This window comes from Oncorhynchus kisutch, linkage group LG6 (genome assembly GCF_002021735.2).
Source record: "Oncorhynchus kisutch isolate 150728-3 linkage group LG6, Okis_V2, whole genome shotgun sequence".
Classification (NCBI taxonomy): Eukaryota; Metazoa; Chordata; class Actinopteri; order Salmoniformes; family Salmonidae; genus Oncorhynchus; species Oncorhynchus kisutch.
Window position 1 is genome coordinate 66,289,176 of NC_034179.2, and position 14,987 is coordinate 66,304,162.

Genomic DNA, 14,987 nt, shown 5'->3' on the forward strand with positions numbered 1-14,987 from the left:
CGTAATGGTTAGGTTGTTACAAGTGTACTGATATAAGTAGGACATGTGACATCCGGCAACTGTGATATGCGTCATCTCGAGATGGCTATACATATTAATGACATGATGATACTAGCATAGTAGCTCTCCATTGAATACAGGCGGTTGACGTCAATAACATTCATTGAATATTCAAAAAGTATTAAAATAACCAGATGTATCCACCAACCCAAAGAGAGAAATTGGCTCGACAAATTGACAGTCTGCCATTCTGCTCTGTGGAAAATTAATTCCATTGTTAGGGTGGAGCTATGGGTATCTCGTCATTATACCCAAATCGCTGATATAGAGATATGTTTTTCTTGATAATAACTTATTATATTGGCTTAGGTCCTGTTGGTACAGGGCAATTTGCAACCACTGATAGCCACAAAATTATCGCCACCTGATCTCTCATTAAATAGTCTAGATTCTCTACTTCCGACCCTGACATATCGACCTATCAGGAGCATCAGAAACCAAGGATGATTAATGTAAATAGCTGAACTGTCTTAATAAGAAAATGGTATGATATCAAATGAAAATGTAGCTGTCTGGTATCATAATAACTTGACACGGTAACAACGAGTGATCAACTGATCTGCTGTTTTATCGTTGTTGGTTTTTCGTTGCAATCAAGCTTAGTTTAGCCCGCAGGTGCATGCAATCTCCTGTTAATAGCGTTTTAAGAAATCCAGCAGTAACGCATTACGTACATTCTGCCTTATGGTTGCAATTGAGCAATAGTTGTTTGTTTCCAGTTGAACTTTCTTTGTCAACCCCTTTTTCTTTGGGTCGTTTTTACATTTTTGATGTTAAATTTTTCACTTAAAAAAACTAACAATTTTTAGATGTCGCACACGTGTAAATGTATCGATCTGAGATTACAATTTCCTTCCTTAGAACTGTGCCAGTTCTTGCTGTGAGATGTTACCCCACTCTTCCACCAAGGCACCTGCAAGTTCCTGGACATTGATGGAGGTAATGGCCCTAGCCCTCACCCTTTGATTCAACAGGTCTCAGACGTGGGATTGAGATCCGGGCTCTTCACTGGCCATGGCAGAACACTGACATTCCTGTCTTGCAGGAAATCACTGACGGAACGACCAGTATGGCTGGTGGCATTGTCATGCTGGAGGGTCATGTCAGGATGAGCCTGCAGGAAGGATACCACATGAGGGAGGAGGATGTCTTCCCTGTAACACACAGCGTTGAGATTTTTAAAAACATTTTTTAATCACATTTTTTCACCTTTATTTAACCAGGTAGGCAATTTGAGAACAAGTTCTCATTTACAGTTGCGACCTGGCCAAGATAAAGCAAACCAGTTCACAACAACACAGAGTTACACATGGAGTAAAACAAACATACAGTCAATAATACAGTAGAAAAATAAGTCTATATAGAATGTGAGCAAGTGAGGTAAAGGCAAAAAAGGCCATGGTGGCAAAGTAAATACAATAGAGCAAGTAAAATACTGGAATGGTTGATTTGCAGTGGAAGAATGTGCAAAGTAGAGATAGAAATAATGGGGTGCAAAGGAGCAAAATAAATAAATACAGTAGGGAAAAAGGTAGTTGTTTGGGCTAAATTATTGATGGGCTATGTACAGGTGCAGTAATCTGTGAGCTGCTCTGACAGCTGGTGCTTAAAGCTAGTGAGGGAGATAAGTGTTTCCAGTTTCAGAGATTTTTGTAGTTCGTTCCAGTCAACTCGGGCTGTCGTTGTTGCAATCCTGTACCTGTCCCGCAGATGTGATGTTCGGATGTACCGATCCTGTACAGGTGTTGTTACACGTGGTCTGCCACTGCGAGGACGATCAACTGTCCGTCCTGTCTCCCTGTAGCGCTGTCTTAGGAGTCTCACATTATGACATTGGAATTTATTGCCCTGGCCACATCTGCAGTCCTCATGCCTCCTTGCAGCATGCCTAAGGCATGTTCACGCAGATGAGCAGGAACCCTGGGTATCTTTCTCTTGGTGTTTTTCACAGTGAGTAGAAAGGCCTCTTTATAGTGTCCTAAGTTTTCATAACTGTGACCTTAATTGCCTAACGTCTGTAATCTGTTAGTATCTTAACAACCATTCCACAGGTGCATGTTCATTCATTGTTTATGGTTCATTGAACAAGCATGGGAAACAGTGTTTAAACCCTTTACAATGAAGATCTGTGAAGTTATTTGGATTTTTACCAATTATCTTTGAGGACAGTGTCCTGAAAAAGGGGCGTTCCTTTTTTGCTGAGTTTATGTTTTGCTCAAGGTAAACTACATGACCAAAACTATGTGGACACCTGCTCGTAAAACATTTAATTCCAAAGTCATGGGCATTAATATGGAGTTGGTCTCCACTTTGCTGCTATAACAGCCTCCACTCTTCTGGGAATGCTTTCCACTCAATGTTGGAACATTGCTGCGGGGACTTGCTTCCATTCGGCCACAAGCATTAGTGAGGTTGGGCACTGATGTTGGGCGGTTAGACCTAGCTCGCACTAGGTGTTCCAATTCATCCCAAAGGTGTTCAATGGAGTTGAGGTCAAGTCACTGCGCAGGTCAGTCAAGTTCTTCCACACCGATCTCGACAAACCATTTCTGTATGGACCTCAGTTTGTGCACGCAGGCATTGTCATGCTGAAACAGGAAAGGGCCCTCCCCAAACTGTTGACACAAAGTTTGAAGCACAGAATCATCTAGAATGTCATTGTATGCTGTAGCGTTAAGATTTTCCTTCACTAGAACTAAGATCTCAGAAGTTTTGTTCTGTCTCCCTCATTTCCTAAATTGTCTTGTGATCTGTTTGCTTGATTTCACCTCTGTAATCAAGTTCACTAATTGCTTCAAATTTCAATCTCCAGGTGTGTATGTCTCTGAAAGAAACTGTCTTTGTGGGAGTTGTAAAGGGGCTCCATGCTTGATGCAGCATTATATATTTCTTGGCTAGCTCCTTGTTTGATTCTCCTACTGGCAAGCTAGCAGCATGAACACCTGCATCGTGTGTATGGGTGGGTGTGGACCGCCAGGGGGAAAAAAACCGATTCAATTAATTTTAGAATAAGGCTGTAAAGTAACAAAATTTGGAAAAAGTAAAGGGGTATGAATCATTTCCGAATCCACTGTATGTCAACATCATCCGTCATGGATTTGAAGATACATATTTAGGGTCTTACATACAACATTTTGCTGTAGTGGCAGAACCTTGTGGAAAATAACACATGGCCTGTCTTGACCCTCTCTCTCTCTTTCTCCCATTCTCCTTCTCCTCCTCCAGCAGTGGAGAGAGTGATCACTCTCTGAAGATGCAGATCCCAGGCTCCATGCCTCCTCTCATCCAGGAGATGGTGGAAAACTCAGAAGGTCTGGAGGGCCAGGGGGCAAACATCAGCGGAGGAGGGGCCCCACCAGGCAGCTGCTCAGCCCACAGCAGCCCCCCTGCACCCTCCCCTTAGAAGGGGGTCCACCGCCACCCCCCAGTCATGGACAGCCAGAAGGCATGACTACAGACGGAGCCAGCACTGAATAGAATAACATTTTTTATAAAGAACCCTGTCTATGTGTGTGGGGGGGTCTGTACATTTCTTATTGGACCCTCAGTCTAGTTTAAAACAAATTCATAGCTTTGCTTGATGGCGCCAGAGAGGATGGCTGCTGTTTTATTGGCTCTTAACCAACTGTGCTATTTTGTTTGTTTTTTCGCATTGTTTGTAACTTATTTTGTACATCATGTTGCTGCTACTGCTGCTCTTTAATGATTTGTTACTTTTATCTCTTACTTTTTTAAGGTATTTTCCTAGCTGCATTGTTGGATAAGGGCCTTGAAGTAAGCATGTCACTGTTGTATTTGGCGCATGTGACAAATACGATTTGATTTGATCATCGTGTTGTATGCCTCTCATATTCTTGGTTTAAAAAATCCAACAAATGGAGTTTGTGGCTCAGTGTTGTGTGCAGGCGCAGTTAATTGGAATCGGTGACCAGACCGGAGATGAAACATGTTAGTGGGCCAGGATTTCCTGTTTTCTTATACCGGAACGTGTGTAGAAGCTCACACGCTGATCGATTGTTCTTGGAGGTACCTGTGCCAGATCATGTGCATTTAAATCTCAATTTTGGTTAATCAGAATTGTAGTTTTGCTCATTTGTATTGTAACATGAAAACAGTTACATCTGGGGTAAATATTGCAATAATTTACTGCCAAGTGTTGGTGAGAATCATACCTGATATTGGAGGACATTACAAGGATCAAGATGGGGACAATTCTACTCTTTATGGCATTAGGTGAGTCTTTGTGTATTACAGTAACTAAGTTTTCATGAAGGAAGGTCTTTCAAGTGCCTCACATGAATAACAAAAGACTCTATATATAGATTGGTATCTGTTGTCTCTGTGACTTCAGCTTCATCCAAGTACAGTAGGATATTGTTTCTGTCGAGCGTAGCCTTGTTTCAATAGGCTATGGTTTATATATTGGATATACTAATGCAATTTTAACAGGCTAATTTGTGGATTCTGGTATCAATGAACGTAGCTAACGAATGAATTGTTATAGAGTGTCACAAAATCGAAACCAACCAGGAACAAACGACTCATTCACATTTCCAGGTCTCATTACTGCTTTCTAGTCTCACACAACTGTGACTTAACTTAGAAGTTGATGTGCTTGATGTAGAAAGGGTGGCTACTTTGAAGAATCTCAAATATAAAATCAATTTTGATTTGTTGAACACTTTTTTTGGTTACTCCATGATTCCATGTTTTTTCTTGATATTTTTTTATGTCTTCACTGTTATTCTACAATATAGAAAAAAATCAAGAAAACCCTGGAATGAGTAGGTGTGTCCAAACTTTTGACTGGTCCTGTATATATATATTTTTATATTTTCCACCAAGTCCTCCAACTAGGGGAGACATGCAGACAGTCAAATCTCAGTAACTGTAACGCGAGCTATATCTGACATACATTTAGCATTAGCTTGGTTGTAGTTTATCTAAATTCAAATCATATTTTCAGTAGTTAATTACTCATTTGCCATGTAGCGGTGTATCTAACTACTGAATCTACCCACTATATTTTTTTCTCTCCTGAACCACTGGGCTAAGCCGGTGCGCTCTCCTAACTGGCTGTCACATAGATCTCCTTACACTGTTAACATCTGACTCTAGAGTTATGTATACTTCCAGTCAGGTTTTATTAACATTTTGTGTTCTATGACATTTCAGATTTACATATCATTTTTCAGGAGGTCATTTTGATATAGTGAATAACTTTTTCAAAGTAACTTTATTTACACAAACTATATTTCTCTCATTGGTAGCTTTACTGTAGCTCAACTTCCTCCAGTGTGAAATAATTGGTAGCTTGGTAAACTATATCTTCAGAGTAGTTTCCGCAACACTGCTGACATATTATATCAGGAAATAACATAAAGGCAACATCAAGTGGAGAATCTTTTTCCCAAATAAAGTGTTGAATGTCATTAATAGCATTTAGCAGAAAGCAGGATAAGCCGATTTGAAACATAGGAAGAGTACCATATTGTGTGAAACTGATTCTAAAAATGTAAGCTTCAGCTTTGGCAAAGGTTAACCACAACAGGTTAACTGCTGTACATGAGAGGTACATCTCTAACAGGGCAGTTTCACAAAGGAAATTATTGAGCTTGACATACAGTGCATTCCGAAAGTATTCAGACCGCTTCACTTTTCCACATTTTGTTATGTTGCAACCTTATTCTATAATGGATTTAATTGTGTTCTTCCCTCATCAATGTACACACAATACCCAATAATGACAAAGAAAAAAAAATCACATTGACCTAGCTATTCAGACCCTTTTACTGAGTACTGCGATTACAGCCTCAAGTCTTCTTGTGTATGAAGCCAGAAGCTTGGCACACCTGTATTTGGGGAGTTTCTACCTTTCTTCTCTGCAGATCCTCTCAAGCTGTGTCAGGTTGGATGGACGGTACAAAGCTATTTTCAGGTCTCTCAAGAGATGCTCGATCGGGATCAAGTTCGGGCTCTGGCTGGGCCACTCAAGGTCATTCAGAGACTTGTCATGAACCATTCCTGCGTTGTCTTGGCTGTGGTCCTGTGCGCTCTGGAGCAGGTTTTCATCAAGGATCTCTCTACTTTGCTCCGTTCATCATTCCCTCGATCCTAACTAGTCTCCCAGTCCCTGCCTCTGAAAAACATCCCCTCAGCATGATGCTGCCATCACCATGCTTCACCGTAGCGATGGTATTGGCCAGGTGATGATTGGTGCCTGGTTTCCTCCAGTCGTGACGCTTGGCATTCAGGCCACAGAGTTCAATATTGGTTACATCAGACCAGAGAATCTTTGGCAAACTCCAACTCCTGTCCAACTCCTGTTATGTGCCTTTTACTGAGGAGTGGCTTCCACCTGGCCACTCTACCATAAAGGCCTGATTGGTGGAGTGCTGCAGAGATGGTTGTCCTTCTGGAAGGTTCTCCCATCTCCGAAGAGGAACTCTGGAGCTTTGTCAGAGTGACCATCGGGTTCCTGACCAAGAATCTTCTCCCCCGATCGCTCAGTTTGGCCAGGCGGCCAGCTATAGGAAGAGTCTTGGTGTTTCCAAACTCCTTCCATTAAAGAATGATGGAGGCCATTGTGTTCTTGGGGACCTTCAATGCTGCAGAAATATGTTGGTACCCTTTCCCAGGTCTGTGCCTCTACACAATCCTGTCTCTGAGCTCTACGGACAATTTCTTCGACCTCTTTCCAAATCATGTCCAATTAATTGACTTTACCACAAGTGGACTCCAATGATGTTGTAGAAACATCTCAAGGATGATCAATGGTAACAGGATGCACCTGAGTTCAATTTAGAGTTTCGTAGCAAACGCTCTGAATACTTATGTAAATATAGTATCTGTATTTATTTTTAATAAATTAGCAAACATTTCTAAAAACCTTTTTTGCTTTGTCATTATGGGGTATTGTGTGTAGATTGATGAGGAAGACAATTTATTTAATCAAAATACTTATTTTCCACCATAATTTGCTAATAAATTCATAACAAATCCTACAATGTGATTTTCTGGATTTTTTTTCTCATTTTGTCTGTCACAGTTGAAGTGTACCTATGATGAAAATTACAGGCCTCTCTCATCTTTTTAAGTGGGAGAACTTGCACAATTGGTGGCTGACTAAATACTTTTTTGCCCCACTGTATATACATATTGTTTGTTTGCTTGGTTTACATTTAAAGTTGTTTATAAATGTGTCTATCTATCTATATATTCACTACTTTCCGAATACTTTCTGTATACATAACCATCTGGCTTTACAAATGGTGTAAATACCACAACAGCTCATGGAAATATTGTTTGTTTACTTGGTTTACATTTAAAGTTGTGTCAATAACTATCTATATAAAGCATACTAACATTTACAAATGTAGCAATAACAGTTAAGGAGTTAATGAGCAAACATATAAACAACTTTTTTTTACTGGACATTATTATAAGACGTTATCCATTTAGAAATGGCAACCTCAGTAAATGTATGTTTAATTTAGTCTGTGTTTCACCTCAACAGCTTATCAAATGCTTTTGTATTCATTGGCAGGTAAGTGTTCATTTTGCACTGAACGAAAATATAAAAGCAACATGCAACATGCAACAATTTTTTTATTGGGTTGCAGATTATATAATGAAATCAGTCAATTGAAATACATTCATTAGGCCCTAATCTATGTAGTTCACATGACTGGGAATATAAATATGCATATGTTGGCATATTTTGGTCACAGATACCTAACAAAAGGTAGGGGCATGGATCAGAAAACCAGTCGGTATCTGGTGTGACCGCCACATGCCTCATGCAGCGCGACACATCTCCTTTACGTAGAGTTGATCAGGCTGTTGATTGTGGCCTGTAGAATGTTGTCCCACTCCTCTTCAGTGAATGTGCGAAGTTGCTGGATATTGGCAGGAACTGGAACTCGCTGCCATACATGTAGATCCAGGGCATCCCAAACATGCTCAATGGGTGACATGTCTGGTGAGTATGCAGGCCATGGAAGAACTGTGAAATGTTCAGCTTCTAGGAATTGTGTACAGAGCCTTGCGACATGGGCCGTGCATTCTCATGCTGAAAGATGAGTTGATGGCGACAGATGAATGGCACGACAATAGGCCTGACAATGGTATCTCTGCTCATTCAAATTGCCATCTATAAAATGCTATTGTGTTCGTTGTCCGTAGCTTATCCCTGCCCATACTATAACCACACCACCACCATGGGGCGTTCTGTTCACAACATTGACATCAGCAAACCACCCACCCACACACAACGCTGTAAACGTTGACTGTAATCTTCCTGGAACAGTTGAAACCGGGATTCATCCATGAAGAGCACACTTCTCCTGTGTGCCAGTGGCCATGGAAGGTGAGCATTTGCCCACTGAAAGCGGTTACGACACCGAACTGCAAGACCCTGGTGAGGACAACAAGCACTCAGATAAGCTGCCTTGTGACAGTTTCTGACAGTTTGTGCAGAAATTCTTTGGTTGTGCAAATGCAGTTTGGTCAGCTGTCTGGGTTGCTGGTCTCAGATGATCCCACTGGTGAAGAAGCCGGATGTGGAGGTTCTGGGCTGGTGTGGTTCCATGTGGTCTGCGGTTGTGAGGCCGGTTGGCCGTACTACAAAATTCTATAGAACGAAGTTGGAGACGGCTTATGACAGTGAAATTAACATTTAAATCTCTGGCAACAGCTCTGGTGGACATTCCAGCAGTCAGCATTCCAATTGCATGCTCCCTCAAAACTTGGGGCATCTGTAGCATTGTGCTGTGTGACAAAATTGCACATTTTAGAGTGGCCTTTTTTCTCCAGCACAAGGTACACCTGTGTAATGATCATGCTGTTTAATCAGCTTCTTGATATTGTTGGAATCAGATAAACTTTGAACATTGAGATATTTAAAAAATTATAGAGAAGAAGGCTTGAATAGAAAGAGGAGTGAAAGAAGTTAATGGTTCTCTGTAGGAGGAAAGATAGCTTTGGAATGTGTTGGGTGGAAAGGAGGAGAACAACAGGTTGAGATAGGGGAGACAGATGGACATCTGTGGACTAGGGGAAGGAGGGGATGAGGTCAGGAGGTGAGGTCATTTCCCCTTAAGGGAGTAATCAGGGTTTAGTATCTTGTTACCTTCTTCCTGTTGAACTATAAGATTTAAGGATTGGAGAGAAGGAGGAGTGTCTTAAGTGGGATGTATATTACCGTGATAGTGAAAAATGTTTTGCTGTCTGAATACAGCTGTGTCAATCCTTTGAGAACAATTCAACTTGGTTAAGCTTCTCTAATGACCATTAGTTATTTACTCTGAAAAATAAGAACCTAACACTTGGTGTTGTTGGCAGGATTCACCATGATTTTTAATCAAACCAAAGAGTCCAGATCGGTGGAACAGGGGCGGGGCAGTAGAAAATGAAAATGTTACCATAGCCTTAGAGGCACTAAAAAAGAGTATGATCAAAACAGAGATCCAAATAAATGGTGGGGAGGATTTGCGAAATTGGACAAAATTGGCACACATTTTCCGGTAGATGGAAAGTTTAAAAATAGTCGAGAGCGTATGGAGGCAATGAACACTGAGATCAGAGAACGGTCCAAACCACAGGCATCCTACCGCAGGCATCCTGATCACAGCATTTTATCAGCAGCGGATAAAACTAGAAAAAGAGAAAGAAAAAAAGATCTGCTAGGTAAAATGGACCAGGCTGTAGACAAGAATGAGAATACAAATAAAAAATAAAAAAAGGAATATCCAAAGGGCATGCACATAGATTAGATAAACAGAAACAGGAATTGGCTAATGAGCTAGAAATGAGTTAAAACCAAAAAAAATCAAGAGTTAGAGAAAGACCTCGAGGATAGGGAAAACCAAATTAAACAACTCAGGGTTACGCTTCAACAATATCAGAACACGTGTGGCGGAGTATATGCAATTGCAACTCCGCCGTTCGCTCCATACTATAAGGTGAAACAGGTCACAACTGGGGGAGAACCATTATACCCCTCTCTCAAAGAGGAAAAAGAGCGATATAGGTTGCGAGAGGGGTACAGGCACATAACGAGTCTGGACATAATGGCCCCGGACTGGATAGTGGATCAACATGATCCAGGTAATCATAGAGAGGTGAGACCGGTACGAACACACGCAACCCCGGTTACATATTATCCGGGACAAATAGAACCAGGGGAGAACAACCCTATTCCAGATGACACACAGCCCCAAGTATGGATATAAATACAGCATCACCATCAGCCACTGAGCGTGAGTGAAATGTGTAGTATAATGAAAGAAGCACCAGATCCAGTAAGAGAGTGACAGGAATTTATCCATTTCTTGAGGAGACAAGGTAGATTTTTTGGGGTTCCATGCTGGTGATTACCATCAGATTGTATGCTCGCTGTCGCCAAGGGCCATGTTGCCAACACTCATACAGGGGTATAGAATGTCGGCTTGGTCCTCAGGACGAGAAGCGTGTGACCCAGCGACAGCCAAGGATGAACTTGAAGGATTCTTAACTACGGTTGGGAATGTGCCTTTTCTGACCAGATGCTAGTAAAATTAGTAACTGTACTCAGGGTGCAAATGGAGTACACGATTATGTGGACTGGATGGATGATGCGTTGCGTACTAACCAAACAATGGGCGATAGATATGATCAAAATGCAGGAATATGTACGTCAGCTTTGATGACATGTTTGAAACCTGTTATCGAAACGGCTACTGCAGGGGTGGTGGATCAGCATTCTCACTGGGATGAAATAGTACAAGCAACGTTGAGAGTAGAATCTAATTCCATTTACTCCGCAGCAGAACGAGTGGTTAATGCTGCCACTGTGAAAGTCACTAACAGTGGTTACAATGGCCCAAATAAGACAAATGGACAGGGGGGGGGGGGGGGAAACGTGGCGGAACCACATCAAGGTGTAAAGCTGTAGATTCCTGTTTTAGATGTAGTGCCGTTGGAGAAATTAGTGTAGGGAGGTACTGGAACCTGCTACTTTGGGAGGAAATGCCGCTGTAAAAGCATTTGCTTCTTTGTCAAAAGAGCAGCAGCAAACCCTCTTATAAGCAGTGGGAGAGGAACATTTTGCATAGCATTACATGGCCTCCGTTCGATCAATAGTGGTTCATAGAGATGACGTTTTTCATGTGAAAGGAGACGTAGGAGGTCACGTCTCATCCAACTTTCTAATAGATAAAGACGCATTAGATTGTGGTCTAATCAAAGGTTGCCTACTGTGGTTGAGGGAGAACTGCCGCCACCAATGAAGCAATACCCTATTAAACCAGAGGCTGAGAAATCGGTGGCAGAGGACCTTCGAATATTACTTGAATGTGGCATAGTGATCCGCGGACCAGCTCGATGCAACAGCCCTTTAAACCCAGTAGAAAAAGGACTAAAATGGCGTATTACTGTGGATTTTCGGGGCATAAACAAACATGCAATGAAAATCACACCAGTGGTAGCATATTTGGCAGACCTATGGGCATCTATTCCTCCAGACTCGAATGGTACAGTGTGTTAGACATGAAAAACGTATGTTGGTCTGTGCCGGTAGCTGAGGAGTCAGGTTCTGTTGCCAGGGGGAGCAATTTACGTGGGCTAGAGTGCCGATGGGATTTACAAATAGTCCCCCTTGGTATCATTCCGCATTCAAACAATCATTAAAAGAGTGTACATTTGAAGGTTCTGTGTTGGCACAATACATGGATGATGTGTTATTAGCGTCAAAGACTCATATGTGAGACCTCACCACGTTGGTAGACTATTTGTCGGATCAGGGTCATAAGGCATCATATGAGAAAGCACAACTAGCAAAGCAAGAAGTAATGTATTTGAGGATTGCGATTTCCAAGGGCACCGAAACACATTACCCGGGATCGGGTAGAAACCATGCTTCTTTGCCACGGCCAAACACTCCTCGCACGCTCAGGAAAACTTTAGGAGTTTTCAAATTTTGTTAGACATTTTATTCTGTCGTTCTCTGAAATTGCTGAGCCACTTACAGAGTTGACGAAAGGTGGGAAGGGTTCCCAATGAGAGGATAGAGTGGAATCAAGAGTGTGAGGAAGTGTTTGTCAGGTTGAAGAAGCAATTGTGTCAAGCGCCAGCATTGGGATTGCCAAACCTAAAATTACCTTTAAAATGTTTTGTTCGTGAACATGAAGGACATTGTAGCGCGGTGGTTATGCAAAATCATGGGGGTAGAAAGAGACCAGTAATGTACTGGAGTAAATCGCTAGTCTCGGTTGCAAAAGGCATACCACCGTACAAGTGACAGAAATGGTGTAGCATAACACGGCTTCCATTACAATGGGTCAAAAAGTAGATTTGTATGTTCCACGCGCAGTTGCAACCATAGTGAACAGCACGAAAGCAACACATGTTACTAGCGCAAGAGGGACAAAATGGTTAAATTAAGGTAAAATAAAACATTATTTTAAAAAAAGTATGGCCTGGGTTAAGATTCTTTGTACAACAGTCAATTCTCCACTAGTTGGTAGAGCAGGCTATAATACGGAAGCAATATACTTTTTCGGGTTTTGGCTATGATTAGACCTTTCAGCCCATTTCAAACCATATCCTGAAAAAATGATAGTCTAGACAAGGCAAAAAGACTCCCTTACCTGAACAAATAACACCTTTGTCGTTACCATGATTACAGTTATGTGTTCCTCTTGTGTGTGGGCACTGTGTGATGGAGCACTCACTGCCAGATGGGCCCACTGCCCTGATCAAAGTAGGTCCCCTCTGGGGCACTAACAGCTCTCCCACAGCCAAGCTGTCTGCATGCCACAGCAGAGTCATTCAAATCCCATATGTCGTTACACACGGTTCGCCAGTGACCAGTTTGATAGACCTCCACCCTCCCAGAACAGAGGTCACTCCCATTGACCAGTCTTCTATTAGGTTTAACTAGGAATGATAGAAGAAAATTAAGGAGGAAATGGAAGACTTACAGTATAATATTCAACTAAATCAATGGCAAGTTGACACAAGTATAATCAAGGTATTTACCACAATAGCAACACAGAGGGACTTTTCTTACCTGAGCAGACAACTCTGGCATCTTGAACTTGTAAACTGTCATGGTGTGTCAATCCTCCATGTGAGAATTCTGTGAGGGAGCTCTCACTGCCTTTACACCTAACATCATCCAGCCAAGTAGGCCTGCCACCACTTCCCTGACCTAAGTGGACACTACCTTGGACATTCACAGCCCTCCCACCGCCCAGCTGGCCACACACCACATTGGCATTGTCGAAGCCCCACTTCTGACCACACATTCTTCTGACCACACACTGAAAATACAAGTGTCATATATCATTTAAAAGCTTAACTTCTTGTTAATCCAGCCGTGTTATCAGATTTCAAAGGCTTTATGGTGAAAGCGATTATCTGAGGACAGCGCCCCGCACACAAAAGAATTATATACATTTTCCAACCAAGCAGAGAAAGTCAGAAATAGCGATAAAATAAATCACTTACCTTTGAAGATCTTCATCTGGTTGCAATCACAAGGGTCCCAGCTACATAACAAAGGGTCCTTTTGTTCAATAAAGTCTTTCTTTATATCCCCAAAAATTATGTTTCATTGGCGTGCTAAACTCAGTAATCCACCGGTTTCCCTGGTTCAAAATGCATACCCAAACCCAATAAACTTCTTCCAAAGGTATCAAACAATGTTCCTAATCTATCCTGAGGTACCCTTATATGTAAATAAACAAGAATATTTAAGACTACCTGAGAATACCGGAGACCATTTACCGGAGATAAATAATGAAGTACGCACACTCACCGGAACGCGCAACAAACACTACAGCCAAAATGGGAGCCACTTACTAGAACTACAAATTCTAGCTCAGTTTTCAAAAAACAAGCCTGAAACTCTTTCTAAAGACTGACATCTAGTGGAAACCCTAGGATCTGCAATCTGGGAGGTATCCTTTCATATTCCTTTCATTGACAGCCATAGTAATCAAGGGTGAGCTAAAAAAAAGAATCTGGATGGATTGTTCTCGGGTTTTTACCTGCCATATCAGTTCTGTTAAACTCACAGAAATTTTTTAACAGTTTTTGAAACTTTAGAGTTTTCTATCCATTACTACAATTATATGCATATCCTAGCTTCTGGGACTGAGTAACAGGCAGTTTACTTTGGGCACCTCATACGTCCAGACTTCCGAATACTGCCCCCTAGCCCAAAGAAGTTAACTAGGCAAGTTAGTTAAGAACAAATTCACCGGATGTTGGCCAGGTGGGACGGTAGCAACCCACCTACCCCAAAGAGGTTAACAAAAAATACGGGGAGGGGCCAGCTGATTATAAGACTGTATCATCTACATATAAATGGATAGAGAGCTTCCTACTGCCTGAGCTATGTTGTTGATGTAAATTGAGAAGAGCATGGGGCCTAGGATCGAGCCTTGGGGTACACCTTTGGTGACAGGCAGTGGCTGAGACAGCAGATGTTCTGACTTTATACACTGCACTCTTTGAGAGAGGTAGTTAGCAAACCAGGCCAAGACCCCTCAGAGACACCAATACTCCTTAGCCGGCCCACAAGAATGCAATGGTCTACCAAATCAAAAACTTTGGCCAAGTCTATAAAAACAAATAATCAAGGGCAATGGTGACATCATTGAGGACCTTTAAGGTTGCAGTGACACATCCATAACCTGAGCGGAAACCAGATTGCATATCAGAGAGAATACTATAGACATCAAGAAAGCCAGTCAGTTTATTATTGACTATTTTTTTCCAAAACTTTTGATAGGATCAGCTTGATCTCCCCTTTAAATAAAGGATGAACCATGGCTGCCTTCAAAAAATGGGAACCTCCCCAGAGAGGAGAGACAGGTTAAAAAGGTCAGAGATAGAATTGGCGATTATAGGGGCAGACGGTGAACAGATCGCTAGGTGGAATC

At 41.8% G+C, this 14,987-nt stretch overlaps 1 long non-coding RNA gene across 1 annotated transcript; it reads left to right on the forward strand.

The window, feature by feature from the left end:
• The first annotated feature begins 683 nt into the window (after positions 1-683).
• LOC116374450 (uncharacterized) lies at positions 684-4,137 on the forward strand. Its single transcript, XR_004210379.1, has 2 exons — positions 684-999; positions 3,286-4,137. It is a non-coding gene; the product is annotated as an uncharacterized LOC116374450 (long non-coding RNA).
• The last annotated feature ends 10,850 nt before the right edge of the window (positions 4,138-14,987 follow it).